Source organism: Lepidochelys olivacea, assembly GCF_965140295.1.
Source record: "Lepidochelys olivacea isolate rLepOli2 genome assembly, chromosome: 4".
In the NCBI taxonomy this organism is placed as follows: Eukaryota; Metazoa; Chordata; order Testudines; family Cheloniidae; genus Lepidochelys; species Lepidochelys olivacea.
The window spans coordinates 59557938-59573353 of record NC_140414.1 but is presented as its reverse complement, the minus strand read 5'-3'; the positions used below and the strand labels follow the sequence as shown (position 1 = coordinate 59573353).

At 40.5% G+C, this 15416-nt stretch overlaps 1 protein-coding gene across 1 annotated transcript in view; it reads left to right on the top strand.

Annotated features, from left to right (window-relative positions):
* INPP4B (inositol polyphosphate-4-phosphatase type II B) overlaps positions 1-15416 on the top strand; it is a 489632-nt gene that overhangs the window by 55395 nt on the left and 418821 nt on the right. Inside the window, exon 2 of the mRNA XM_084627075.1 lies at positions 10857-10921. The gene's annotated coding sequence lies outside the window, so the exon portion shown is untranslated. The remainder of the gene's footprint in view (positions 1-10856; positions 10922-15416) is intronic.

Here is a 15416-nt window from a genome sequence, read left to right as displayed (position 1 = left end):
AGATTGTGGAGGCTTGTGATTAGTGGCAGAACTGTGCAGAGAAGTCACCATATGGCCTTTTGAACAGATAGAAGCACTAAAACCCATCTGAGATTAACTTCCCTGGATGTATATGGGCAATATCAAGATCTGTTACAAGGAAAAATCTTTCTTTGTTGAATGGTAAGATTTTAGCTGTTGTATGTTTTTATTGCTTGAATTCGGGGGGTGGGAAGTTGTTTTGAGGATTGAAATGTTGAAAACTTTATTTCTGTGACTTTTCCCACCCCTCTTTCTGTTGTGACTCAGTCTCATAACAATTACAATTAAAGTTACATCTTATGCAGATTATACCCAGCATGAATGGCATGTGTAGCCTCCATCATAGCACCCTCTCCCACTAGTTTTTAAAAAAAGATATGGAATTAAAGTAGTTCAAAATATATAATTCAGACTAAAAATTTGTTTCCATTTATTAGGACTAGGGCTGTCGATTAATCGCAGTTAACGCGTGATTAACTCAAAAAAATTAATTGCGATTAAAAAAAATTAATCACGATTAATCGCACTGTTAAACAGTGGAATACCAATTTAAATTTATTAAATATTTTTGGATGCTTTTCTACATTTTCAAATATATTGATTTCTATTACAACACAGAATACAAAGTGTATAGTGCTCACATATTATTTTTGATTACAAATATTTGCACTGTAAAAATGATAAATAGTATTTTTCAATTCACCTCATACAAGCACTGTAGTGCAATCTCTTTATTGTGAAAGTGCAATTTACAAATGTAGATTTTTTTTTTTGGGTTACATGACTGCACTCAAAAACGAAACAATGTAATACTTAGAGCCTACAAGTCCACTCAGTCCTACTTCTTATTCAGCTAATCGCTAAGACAAAAAAGTTTGTTTTCATTTACAGGAGATAATGCTGCTGGCTTCTTATTTACAATGTCACCTGAAATTGAGAATAGGCGTTCGTGCGGCACTTTTGTAGCTGGCATAACAAGGTATTTACATGCCAGATATGCTAAACATCCATATGCCCCTTTATGCTTCGGCCACTATTCCAAAAGACATGCTTCCATGCTGATGACACTCGTTTAAAAAAACAACAATGCATTAATTAAATTTTGACTGAACTTCTTGGGGCAGAATAGTATGTCTACTGCTCTGTTTTACCTGCATTCTGCCACGTATTTCATGTTATAGCAGTCTCGGATGATGACCCAGCACGTTGTTCATTTTAAAAATACTTTCACTGCAGATTTGACAAAATGCAAAGAAGGTACCAGTGTGAGATTTCTAAAGATAGCTACAGCACTCAACCTAAGCTTTAAGAATCTGAAGTGCCTTCTAAAGTCTGAGATGGATGAGGTGTGGAACATGCTTTCAGAAGTCTTTTAAAAGAGCAGCACTCTGATGCAGAAACTACAGACCTCGAACCACCAAAAAAAAAAAAAAAATCAACCTTCTGCTGGTGGCATCTGACTCAGATGATGAAAGTGATCATATTTTGGTCTGCACTGCTTTGGATTATTATCTAGCTAGCAGAACCTGTCGTCAGCATGGATGCATGTCCTCTGGAATGGTGGTTGAAGCATGAAGGGACATGTGAATTTTTAGTGCATCTGACACACAAATGTCTTGCGATGCTGGCTACTACAGTGCCATGCGAACGAATGCCTGTTCTCACTTTTAGGTGACATTGTAAGCAAGAAGCAGGCGGCATTATCTCCTGCAAATGTAAACAAACTTGTTTGTCTGAGCAACTGGCTGAACAAGAAGTAGGGCCTAACGTTTTACATTATTTTATTTTTTGAATGCTGTTTTTTGTACGTAATTCTACATGTGTAAGTTCAACTTTCATGATAGAGATTGCACTACAGCACTTCTATGAGGTGAATTGAATAATACTGTTTGTTTTGTTTTACAGCACAAATATTTGTAATCAAAATAAATATAAAGTGAGCACAGTATGCTTTGTATTCTGTGTTGTAATTGAAATAGTATATTTGAAAATGTAGAAAACATCCAAAAATAGTTAAATAAATGGTATTCTATTACTGTTTAACAGTGCGATTAATCGCGATTAATTTTTTAATCACCTGATAGCCCTAATTAGGACTTAATATTTTTCTGAAAACACTGCAAGAAGTGCTCAAGAACAATAGCTCAGAAACTTTGACATTTTTCAAAGGGAGTTTCAAAGAGACACTTTTGCGCATTTAAAAATTATTTAAATTGCTTACCCTTAGGCTTTGCAGAATTTGATTTTTTTAAAACATAATTTGTTGTTGTTAAGAATTTTTGATTTTTATTGATTTAAATTTTCACTTGCAGAAGACTGGGTTTGAATGAATTTTAACAATGTTTGATTTTTTTTTTTTTTTGATTTTCACATTTGCAGGAAGTTATGCGAGTCAGACAATTAACAACGGTACATGTTGAGATTCAAAAAGTTAAAGCTTTATAAATGTTGTTGGGTTTAGTATGTGGATGCTGTGTGGGGTTGATGGGCTGATATATACAGGCAATCAGACTAGATGATCTGGTTCCTTCTGGCATTTAACTCTATGACTCTAACGGTTAAAATACAAATTGTCAACGTTACGTGTCAAAATATCAAAGCAAATATCCTTAAATCAAGCAAATTAATTCTCAAGCAGCATTTTTCTTACTTTGCCTATCTGTACATTTCAGTTATTAATAATGAAAAATATTTGTTCATCAGTTTGTGTGTATTTGGTTAAATCTGCTTTTACCAATATTTACAAATAAAAACTGAATCCTTCCAAGCCTACTGATACTTAGTGTCATGGGGTGCCTCCCTCCAACACTCACCCTTGTATGCTGCATTGCACCCAGTACCCCTGACTGGTCTATCAGTCAATTATCCAGTTAGGTTGGTTCAAAACATGCACCCCCTTCATGGGATCTGATTAAGACTTTCTACAAATTATAACTCTTTTTTTTACTTGCCACAGGTCAGCCCGCTCTGGGGCGATATAAAAGTAAGTCTACACTGGACACTTCTTTCAGGAGGTGTAGAGTATGTACACTGCATGCCCCTATAGCATGGCTGTAAATAGCAGCATAGATGGTGATGTACTGCTTAGGTGAATAGATTAAAGACATGCCTGAATGCTGTGGCTGTGTACCCTACAGGGTTCTCTACTCACTCAAGCTGTGCCTCTCTGTCTACACTAGTATTTTTTGCAGTGTGATGTTTCACAGCTCTCTCCCTGCTGCTAGAGCCTTTCCTTGCCATCACCTTTCCCTGCTGCTGGTATCTTTCTTTGTGCTGGAGAAGGAGTCTTTGAGCTGCCAGAGCCTAACAGTGGGGAAAAGCTCTGGCAGTGGGGAAACAGCGGGGAACGACTTGGCAGCTCCCCAGTGCTTTGACTTTCCCCACTGCCTCCCCTCTGCCAGAGCCTTCCACTGACGTGTAGCCACACAGTGTAGTGTGGAGGCAGCCTGCATTTCACTGCAGTGTGTAGCTATGCAGACCCCTACACAGTGACACAAGTGGTGTGCTGTGTAGATACAGCTTTTGAGTCCTGGTTCAGGAAACGCCCCACCCCCCACGGCTCCTTTCCTGGAGCTGGACTTATGTTTAATGGTCACTTCCTCAAAGCAGGAATCCCAAGCTCTTCTTCTTGGAGCTGGGTTGTAAGTTAGCCACTGTAGGACCTTTGCCAGGCTTCTCCCTCAGCTGGTCCTTTCCCCCCAGTTAATCTTCAGGCTCAGAGGATCCAGCAGGCAGCCGCTTTCTGCTGGTGTCTGCCCTGCTCTGTGGGCGGCAGCATTTATGCTGATCGCCTTCTCCCAGCTTATCACCATTTGGTTGGTTAAGAGGGGAGCCTTTCCCTGCCCACTCTGCAAGGCTCCTGTCCCTTACAAGACAAAGTGACAGGATTTCCTCCCAAGCACCACCTAGTCCTGGGACCACTTCCTCTTTCTCATTACCTCCTAGGTCATTGTGTATGTAGATTGGACCTTTCAAAATCTTAAAGGGCCGCTTATTTGATGGGGTGGAATGACCACTAGGCACCATTATGCTTAAGTGGGTGGACTCCCTGTCACACTTGGTATATTTTGTTGAGTTATAATTCCAATTTGAGAGATGAAAAGATTGTGTATTTTTTCTACATGAATGTGTACTTGTGTACTCTAGCTCTTTTGTTGCCTTCATTCTACAGGTGAGCATGGCATATGCATGTTACTAGTTACGTTGTTAAAACTGTGTGTGCAGAAAGTACTGTTTAAAATACATTTTACTTGATCCTGCATTAACTAGTAAAAACAGAGAAAAGCTAAAATGCTTTTTTTCTTTTAATCAGATTTGACAGTGGTACCTATTTTAACCTTGGTTTGTCCATCAATCATATCTTTCATATTTTGAATGACTGTACAATGCGTGGAATGCACAAGAAATCCTGTATGAAATCACGATACATTGCAGCATCTTTTTTTAATATTTCAGTTGACCTTGTCTGCTATTTAGATCTTACTTACCTTCAAAAAACTCAGTAGCATCATTATCCTCCTCCTCCATATCTTACTCTTCCTTCTCCTCTTCACTGACTATCTAATGAGGTTCAATACCAAAGATCTGGCTTCACTGGCCAAAAGGCCATCAGCTTGTTTTGACAAGGAAGAAAAACTGAAGATCTGCAGAGTGGTCAAGGATGGAAAATGAATAGGTATCAATTTGTAGTGAAAATTATTTGTTGCTGAGGCACGTTTTGCTGCTACTGTCCGCTTACAGTGTCAGTAATTACATATTTGTTAGTGTTTTCTGTTTTTTTCATTGTTGATGCTTGAGTGATGCTAAACTCTTTTCTAAATAATTGCTTTTATGCTTTAGCTGTGGATTAGGATCTCACTGGCATATGCAAACAGAGATGAAATTAATAGTCCTCTGGCTGCTAACTAGATTAATGTACATTCGGGAAAGAGTAGTTTATTATCCTCGTTTTATGGTTTTTTAAATAGGTTGGATAGCGAGGTGTCCTCAATATATATTTTACATGGAACACAGTAGAAGGTATTATGCAACCCTTCCTTTCCAACTGTCCAGAACAGGAAAATAAAAAAACAACAACCTGAAATAACTGTTGGGGACCTTTAAAAATAATCTGACTTGTTGTCAAGTGGATGTTACTCATGATGTGCTTGTATTTCAAGATGTCTGTAAAATGGTGCTGAGAAAAAATAAAGCAAGCTGTTAGATTTATTCAGATTTAGGGGGTATGTACTGAGGTACATGCACACTGATGCTATAAATAAAAATACATGCCTTCTTTCACCTAAAATTGTTGTGGCTATGTTGACCTTATGCTCAAATAAATTTGTTAGTCTCTGAGGTGCCACAAGTATTCCTTTTCTTTTTGTGAACAGTGTAGTCATTCCTATAAAATCCAGCATTACTGTATACGTGGCCTCCATTCTGTACTATTCCAAGAAATGGAATTTAGGATTGCAATGATCTGTGCAACATGTTGATTTGCATTGTACTGACTGCTAGTCATCAGTCAGTAGTAGCCGTAACTTTTCGATTTCTAGTTTCTCACAAAAAAAACCCAATCATTTCCTGCTTTATCCAACTTTCATAGCTTGGTTCCCACCTCCTGCACAGGTTTCTCCTGGCTTTTATGGTAATATACTTAATAAGTCGTTCAATTTCCAGTGAGCTTGAATAAATATTTGTTCCGTGGACTGTGTTAGGAAATCACTCCTGGTTAGCTGTAAAATCATCCCTAATATAATAATTTCAGCAACAGAGAATAGGCTTTATTTTTATTTGGCCTATAGGATCTCAACTTGTGATTGTTTGAGAGAGCCTATGGGTCAGGTTATCGATTTTAAGGCCAGAAGGGAACATCATTGTCATCTAGTCCAACCTCCTGCATGTTGCAGGCCACAAATACCTCACCCACTGCTCCTGTAATGGACCCATAGCTTCTGGTGAGTTACTGAAGTCCGCTAATCATGATTTAAAGACTTCAAGTTACAAAGAATCTGCCGTTTGCATTACTTTAAACCTTCAAATTACCCATGCCCCATGCTGCAAAGGAAGGCAAAAAACACTCAGGGTCTCTGCCAATCTGACCTGGGGCAAAATTCCTCCCCAATCCCAAATATGGTGATTGGTTGTACCCTGAGCATGTGGGGCAAGACCCACCAGCCATACATGTGGGAAAGAATTCTCTGTAGTAACTAGAGCAGGGGCGGGCAAACTTTTTTGGCATGAGGGCCATATCGGGTTTCCGAAATTGTATGGAGGGCTGGTTAGGGGAGGCTGTGCCTCCCCAAACAGCCAGGCGTGGCCCAGCCCCTGCCCCCTATCTGATCCCCCCTGATTCTTGCCCCCTGACGGCCTCCCCGGGACTCCTGTCCCATCCAACCGCCCCCGCTGCCCCATCCAACCCCTCCTCTCATTTCTGACTGCCCCACCAGACCCCTGCGCATCCAGCCACCCCTCCTCCCTGACCCCCTCCCACCACTCCATCCAACTCCCCCTCTCTTTCCTGACTGCTCCCGCGGAACCCCTGCTTCCATTCAACTGCCCTCTAACTGCCCCAACCGCTATCCACGCCCCAACCCCTTACCACCACGTCAAACTCCCCTGCCCTCTATCCAACCTCCCCCCGCTCCCTACCCCCTCACCGTGCTGCCTGGCAGCACTACAGCCACGCTGCCTAGAGCGCCAGGACAGGCAGCCATGCCACCTAGCTGGAGCCACCTATGCCACTGTGCGGCACAGAGCACCGGGTCAGGCCATGGTTCTGCAGCTGCGCTGCCCGGCAGGAGCTCGCTGCCCTGCCACCCGGACCATTGCACCAGCAGCGCAGTGAGCTGAGGCTGTGGGGGAGGGGGAACAGCAGGGGAGGGGCCAGGGGCAAGCCTCCCAGGCCAGGAGCTCAGGGGCCAGGCAGGAGGGTCCCACAGGCCAGCTGTGGCCCGCGGGCCATAGTTTGCACACCTCTGAACTAGAGCTCTCCCCATCTAGTATCCCATCACCAGCCATTGGGGATATTTGCTGCTAGCAATCGCAGATTGCAGGCAATCTCATCATACCATCCCCTCCATAAATGTATCAGGCTCAGCCCTTAAGCCAGTTAGGTTTTTTGCCCTTACTGCTCCCTTGGAAGGCTATTCCAGAACTTTACTCCTCTGATGGTTAGAAACCATCTAAATTTCAAGCCTAAACTTGTTGATGGCCAGTTTATAGCCATTTGTTCTTGTGTCCACATTGGCACTTAATGTATGTAACTCCTCTCCCTCCCTGGTATTTATACTTCTGATGTATTTATAGAGAGCAATCATATCTCCCCTCAGACTTTTTTTGGTTAGGCTAAACAAGCCAAGCTCCTTGAGTCTCCTCTCATAAGATGGATTTCGATTCCTTTGATCAGCCTAATAGCCCTACTCTGCACCTGTTCCAGACTAAAGATAACTTTCTTAAATGTGGGGGGACCAGAATTGCACGCAGTATTCCAGAGGCGGTCTCACTAGTGCCTTGTATGATGGTACTTGTGATGTTGTACTCCATATGCTTTTATGAAAATACATTATATTCACACTCATTAGCGTAACTGGAATATGCTTCATGAAAAAGGTCTCTTGTAAAATATCATTGCAATGCTTAATATCTACTGAGGGTGGTCATCCAGTTTATATAAATGTATCTTTCTTGCATCTGAAACTAGAAATATGAAATATAACTCTGAGGTCCTATTGTAATTATGCAAAGTGTGGGCCATTTATGGTGGTTTGGAATCTTGATGGCTCCCATTAACCAGGACAATTGACTGTAGATGGCTCTGTTTACTTGCAAGCCTTCCTGTGAGTCAGGCCCGGAAGAATGAAGGCTTGGGGTCTCACAGGACATGTGACCATGTCACCTGGGACTGGAATCCATCTTAAACCTGGTGCTTTTCCATTTAGAAGGAGGGGTTGGGACCCAGAGAGACAAAAGATTCCCGCCATGTACCAAAACTATATAAAGGGGTGGAACAGAACAAAGGAGGCTGCAGTCATGAGAAATCTCCTAGCTATCACCTGAGCTGAAACAAGAACTGTACTGGGGAAAGGATTGGGCCCGGACTAGAAAGGAGTCTAGTCTGTGAAAGAAGCTTATTGGAACATCTTTGAGGGTGAGATTTACTTGCATTTAGTTTCCCACTGTATTAGGATTAGACTTGCGTGTTTTTGTTTCATTTTGCTTCGTAATTTATTTTGTTCTGTCTGTTATTACTCGGAACCACTTAAATCCTACTTTTTATATTTAATAAAATCACTTTTTGCTTATTATTGAATCCAGAGTAAGTAAGTAATTCCTGGGGGAGAAAACAGATGTGCATGTCTCTCTGTCAGTGTTCTAGAGGGTGGACAATTTATGAGTTTACCCTGTATAAGCTTTATACAGAGTAAAATGGATTTATTTGGGGTTTGGACCCCTTGGGAACTGGGTGTCTGGGTGCTGGAGACAGGAGCACTTTCTAAGCCGTTTTCCGTTAAGTCTGCAGTTTGTGGGGGATATGGTTCAGAGCCTGGGTCTGTATGGGAGCAGACTGGCATGTCTGGCTCAACAAGGCGGGGTTCTGAAGTCCCAAACTGCCTAGGAAAACGGGCTCAGAACTAGTCTCAGCACATCCGGTGACAGTCCCAAGGGGGTCTCTGTGACCCAACAGTACTAACACTTCCCTATCTGTACTGGAAATAGCTAGCCTGATGCATGTTAGGATTGCATTAGCCTTTTTCACAGCTGCATCACACTGGCGGTTCGCAGTCATCCTGTGATGAAACAGTACTCCCCAGGTCTTTCTACTCCTTTGTTGTTTCCAACTGATATGTCCCCATCTTATAGGAAAAATTCTTTTTGTGAGTACCTAAGTGAATGACCTGCACTTAGCACTATTAAATTTCATCCCATTTCTATTACTCCAATTTACAAGGTCATCCAGATCTTGTATGATATTCTGGTCCTCTTCCGTATTGGCAATACGTCCCAACTTTGTGTCACCCACAGATTTTATTAGCGCACACCTACTTTTTGTGCCAAGGTCCTGAATAAAAATCTTAATTAAGATTGGTCCCAAGACTGATCCCTGAGGAACAATATTAGTAACTTCCCTCCAGCCTGACAGTTCACCTTTCAGTGTAACCCGTTGTAGTCTCCCCTTTAACCAGTTCTCATGCACCTTTCAATTCTCATACTAATCCCCATCTTTGATTGTCTGGTCTTGCTCCCTGAATAGTTGGGTAAGCTCATTGGGTCAAATTAATCTTTAATCTTTAAAAGTGTTCCAGATACTTACTAGCCAGGGAGCTGAATCTAATTGCCATGGTTTGAGGAATGGGGCTCCCCAACAAGCTTTCCAGAAAGCTTGTTGCAGAGCCCCATTCCTCAAACCATGGCAATTAGATTGTTGCTGGTGAGAAATAATACAGCATCTATCCCCAGCTCTTGGAGGGTGCTAGGATTTTTACCAGAGTGCTGTCCCTGAATTCTGCTCATAGGTATTATCTGTTGTATCAGACCCTGGCTAGTGGATACTTGATACATTTGCAGGAACCCTATTCCATCCCATACTGGCTACTGGTAGGAAAAAGATGCTCTCCTCTTCTCTTTTGCCCTCAGTTCCAGAACCTTCTGCTGCAAGTTGGAGAAAGGTGTCTAACATTTTTCTACCCATCCCCTATCCTGAAGTGTTTTTTTGTTTTTTTGTTTTTTTTAAGGTTCTATCTCCCCATGAATAACTCCAGTGACTTCTCTGTTGCTGCTGAAAACTTTTCCCTAGCAGCAGAAGCAATAAAAATGGGTACGGTTCTTGTCTGCTTCACTGCTGTCCACTGGGTTCTGAAGAGTTGTACTTAAACTGACCAGAAATCTTGTTTGTCTCTCTCGAAAGCTGTGAGTATCTGAGGATACTGGAACCACTGCGATTGGGTCACATTCTTTTCTGTATAGGTTCTTATACTTCGGTAGAATATCCTCACATCCATACATACTAGAAATTTAATGTCTTTAAGGGAAAACGGTGTGCTGAAATTGATCCTCTCGGTCCCATTGCTTGCAAGGGCAAGCTTCCCGTTTTCTAGTGGTGCATTACCAAGTGGATTTTTCAAGACTTGCCTATGTAGCTTCATTGACATCAATGATGTTAACACCAAGAGCAAAGAAATGGACATATTAGAGTGGATGAGTGATCTGTCTTGTCAATATCCTGTCTCTAACAGTGGTCAGTACCAGATGCTTCAGGAAAGGTGGAAGAATTCCATCGTGGGCAGCTAGGGAAGAATCTGCCCATAGGAAATGTTTCTTCATACTGTGCAGCAATTAGAGCATGGCTTATGCCCTTCCAAACTTTTTTTTAAAAATCTTCTGTAGTGTTGCTGTGGATATTCTCATTTCTCATATAAATGTGGATGCAGTTGATCTAAATAGCCTACTTTTCTATTTTATAATCATTATTCCATTGAAGGAAGGTGATCTAATATATCAGTATCTAATATCACCTGTCATTTTAGCTTCTGAGCAGTTTAGTAGCAAGCTGTTCAATGCTAAAGTCTCAGTCTCTGCTCTTGAGTGAGAAAAGGGAGAGAAGCAAAGAAAACACAGTTGAATATATGCCGCAGTCACCAATTCACTCAGCAGCAGGTTAGAAGAAACCTTCTGGGAAGTTATCTGGCATTTAACAGCATGTTGTACATAGGAGCTGCTGAGTAAAGCTGATTTTTTTTTGTTTGTTAATGATTTTCTTCTGACCTTTATTATTAATGCATATTCTTTAAGAAGCATTTAATGTGTGGAGACAAAAGGTTGTTTTGATTAATCTCTTACTTCTTTGCATATAGAACCAAGAGAGAGATGGTGTCGGCTGAAAGGAAATCTGCTATTTCTAATGAAAAATAAGACCAAGGTAATTCATTTTCTTACTGATTTTCCTCACATTTTGTTCTAATCTTCCTGAACTTGACTAATCCTTTTTACATGATAGTTATTGGCATTGTGTTTTTAGGGATAGGAAGATTTGACTATTATTAGAGCAATTTTAAAAACAACAACTCAGTGACAACGTAAGGTATTCCCCAGTGACATCAACAGTATTTTAGTTGCATTACATATGATTTAAGGCCTGATTCTGCATTCACTGTATAGTGGTATAAATCCAGAGTAACTCCATTGACTTCATTGGTGTAAATGGAATTAGAATTTCACCCTTAAATGCAATACACAGGTAATGCACAAGATTTCAGCCCCTTATAACAATCATTAGTGCTTGTTTGTAGCTGAACTTGCTATGAAGTTAGGGGTTACTTTCTCCCTTCTGTGTGCACAAACAGTTGCTTTTAATGTAAAGAATAGTTATGTTCCCAGAATGAGGGACTCCCTAAATTACCCCTGCCAGGTAATAAGCACTGAATGCCCTCACTTCTGAATGACTTTAATGGGAGTTGAGAGTGCTTAGTATCTGGAATGACCAGGCAATAAGTGTGGAGTGGCTCCTTTCCTAGCCTATTATATACATGGTTTTGTAGCTGGCTGAAAACTTTCATGCAATGCTAAAGAGTTGAGGCAATGAAAATGAAACTTGACATCACCTGTCATTAATTATAGGTATTTTATATTCTGTTCCTGGAATATCTTGGTACTGTATGGGCCACTGCCTGCATAGAAATGATAGTGATGTTTGATAGATTGTGTATTCTGTTTGAAAGATTTTCAACATGATGTAGCAGCTTACGTTAGTATAGTAATGTGCCAATATAGTATACTTGTGAAGCACTACACAAGAGCATGAATATGATAGATTTGTGTGTTTGTGCATACAGACAAGGTGATGTAGCATGGCATAAAGGTTTTATTGGTGTGAGTTTTTTGTGTGACTGCGCTACTCCTGATCAGTGAAATCAGCATAGATTTTGCCTCGCGTGGCAGGATTTGAATTTAATGGATAGATGTCAATTGCAGCTGACACACTGAAACTGGAGTGTGGGGCGTGGGAATACTGATTGGTAACCGTGGGCAGGAGTGCAGCCTCTTCCCTTTGCATCTGCAGGAATCAGGTGTCACTGGCCCTGCTGTAGGTCAGTGAACCCTCTGCAGCCCTGCTATCATGGGCTCACTCCTGTGACAGCTGGGCCGCAGAGGGCTCCCTACACCTAACCCCTGCAGGTGAAAGAGAAGTCTATGGTCCTGGTGGGGCAGAGCAGAGATGCTCAGCCAGGACTGCAAGAAGGAGGACGGAAGCCACCTTGCTGCTGAATGGCTCCTCCCTGGGCAGGGATCAGTGCTAGGCCTGACATTCAACCCTTTTTCACCAGTGATCTGGAAGTAAATATAAAATCATTGGTGATTAAAATTAGCTATTTGTGGATGACTCAAAGATTGGAAGAATAGCAAAGAATGATGATGGGGCCCGTTCAAACAAAATGCATTTAATACAGCCAAATGCAAAGTCCTACATCCGGGAATGCAGGCCCTACAGAATGGGGACTGTATTCTGGAAAGAATACTGAACGAGGTGACTTGATTACATTGTATAAGTACCTTAAAGGGGAGAAAATACCAAGGTACTTACAGGGCTCTTTAATCTAGCAGCTAAAGGCAGAGCAAGAACCAATGGTTGGAAGCTGATGCCAGACAAATTCAAATTTGAAATATAGTGCACATTTTTAACGGTGACTGTGATTAACTGTTGAAGCAAACTAGCAAGGGAAGTGGTGGATTCTTCATCTCCTCAATTTCTTCAAATCAAGACAGGATGCCTGTGTGGAAGATATGCTTTTAACCAAACAGAATTATTGGGCTCAATACAGGGGCAACTGGGTAAAATTGAATGCCCTGTGTTGCTAGAGCTTCTTAGTGAAATGATTGTTGCCAACATTAAAAAGATTCTTACAATGTGTTTTTCCCTAACTTTGTTTTTAGAAAAGGCGGAACTTTTTTTCTTCTTAAATGTGAGGGGAAAAAAAAATCATCAACTTGAGGCAGATACTTGACATGGAAGGTTCTAGCATGAATGGTAAATATGGGGAATGTTATGAGCAACTGAAAACTGGGTCTTCTAATGGTAGGTGTTAAGCAAGTTTAACTATGGGCATTGCTGTCAGTTTCCTCTCTAATTCCTATCTTTTAAAAAAAAATTAGTATGGAGTGTGTGAGAGAGTTGTACCTCATCTGTGCTGATGAACCCACATTCCACTTCTTTGATGTCTCTTGATCTGACTTACCTTCTATGGCTCACCATGCAGGGGAGTAGCTCCAATGAGTCTCAGGAGGTTTGTCAGCATGAGCCTCCTGTTGGTGAACCTATCACTGCCAGTTGTCTTTCTGGGGAGGAGAAAACAGATGGGATTTTCAATAGTGCCTAGATGAGTTAGAAGCACAAATGCTGTTGAAAGTCAATGGCACATGTGCTCCTAATTCTCATAGGCATTTTTGAAAATCCCACAGATTAATGTGAATCTTTTACACCCTTGGAAATTCTGTCTTCATAATTCTGGTGTGAGCCAGGGAAACATTTACCACTGGGTAATATCCTTTAATGCCACTAGGAATAAATAAGTAAAGTATCCTTTTTATTGATGTAAGAATAGAGCTTTGAGTTATAGCTTGCAGTCCATTTAGGAACATAGCATTGTCTTTTTTATGTCTGATCACAGACCTTAATGGGGCCAGTCTCCCTTGTTTTTTGTTATCCTTTCTTTTCCTTAATCATTCCATTTCTTTTCTTCCAGAAATCATAGTGCACCATTTCCTCATTTAAACTGATTTCTCTACTTTAAAACCTCTCTCGTCTTTTTCTCCAAGTCATTTTTGTCACACCCTACTGATTTTTCTTCACTTTCTTTCTCACACCTGCATCCAAAAACTGCTGTCGGTTATCCATGTATGACTCTGGAATAATTCCATTTAAATAAAGTCACCTAAGCCTATGCCGCATGTTTCTTCATATTTGAAATGGTAATACCAATACTTGGCCAGATTTGTAAATTTCTAAGCAATCCTTTGATGAAAGACTATAAATTCTAAGTACAATTACGTTTTTGCTGTACAGTATGGTTCCAAGGACCCCATTGTGCTGTACTGAGTAAATGTGTATTTTGACATGCATGTTTATTTTAAAATGTGTGTTCAGGCATTTATTTAAAAGTGGATTTGTGATTGATAGTCTGTAATGACTTTTTAGAAGTCATTAGTGTCTATTGTGTAAATCCTTCTTAGTTTGGAATTTAACGATCCAACAGAAAGAACCATTACAGTATATTAGGTAAATTTGTCCACGTTCATGCACACTAAATTTATGTTGCTTAGGTGTTTCAGGTGTGTGCATGTGCACACGCATGTGCATGCTCTTAGGAGCAGAGTTAGCCAATGTTTACATCTTCTTACATTATATTCTTATGTTTTAAAAAGTTACAGTATGCCAAAAGAAATTAAGTTACATGGACTGCTGTTCTCAGTTTTTAAATCCAAGCTATTTTCAGTGCTAAAAGTATTGACAAGTTCAGGCTGCAGTGAATTTATGTGGTAGTTTCCTAACACTCTGAAAACAAGGGATTTATACTGAAACAATGACAGACTAAGCTGTACTAGGGTTAATGAGAATGCTATGATGCACCGATTGCCTGGGAGTGTTAAGTAAAAGGGGTGAAAGTATTGTTTTGAAACTGGGTCTGTGATGAATTATCTTCCTTAAACTGAATGCGTAGCTGAGTCTAGGAGGGTTTGTAGACAGGATAAATGAGCAAGTCTAAATGCTCATGCTGTCAATAATCCCAAGACTTCTTGCAATCTTTGTAAAAGCTTAACATAAATTACATTGTTATAGTATTTATCACAAGTCTAATGTGTTACTGACAGTTGACAGAAAAGCATCAAAGTAAAATTGCAGATTGACTCATAAATCAATGACCACAGCCTTGTGCAAGGTTGAAATAATAGAATAATGACATATTTCTTATGGTTCTGATGTGACTTGCATATCTGATGCAACTGTGAAAATGTTATGTAGGTTTCATGGCATGGTGGGTGCATGGTCTGAAATGGGAGACTGTCAATGAATCCTGTATGCATTCAAGCCAAAAATAAACATGCCTTTCAGCATTTCAACATATTTTATTTTCATATGCAATTTATTATTTAGTTTCAGTATTTTTAATATGGTTATTTAGTGACATTTTATTATTCATATTAAGGTGATGAAGCTTTTCTTTTCTGAATTGTGAAAGGTCTTTGTATTGTAAGCCAATGAACTCCATTGGGGATCACTTAGAAGTAAAAGCCTCTCTTTTGGCTAAGGATATAGTTTTTGTAAATTATTTTTCAGCCGTGATTTCAGTCTCCAGAAGCATGCTCAGTGTCTGCCTAAGTGTTTGGGCCTGAGCAGTTCTGACCACACTAAGGCCCCA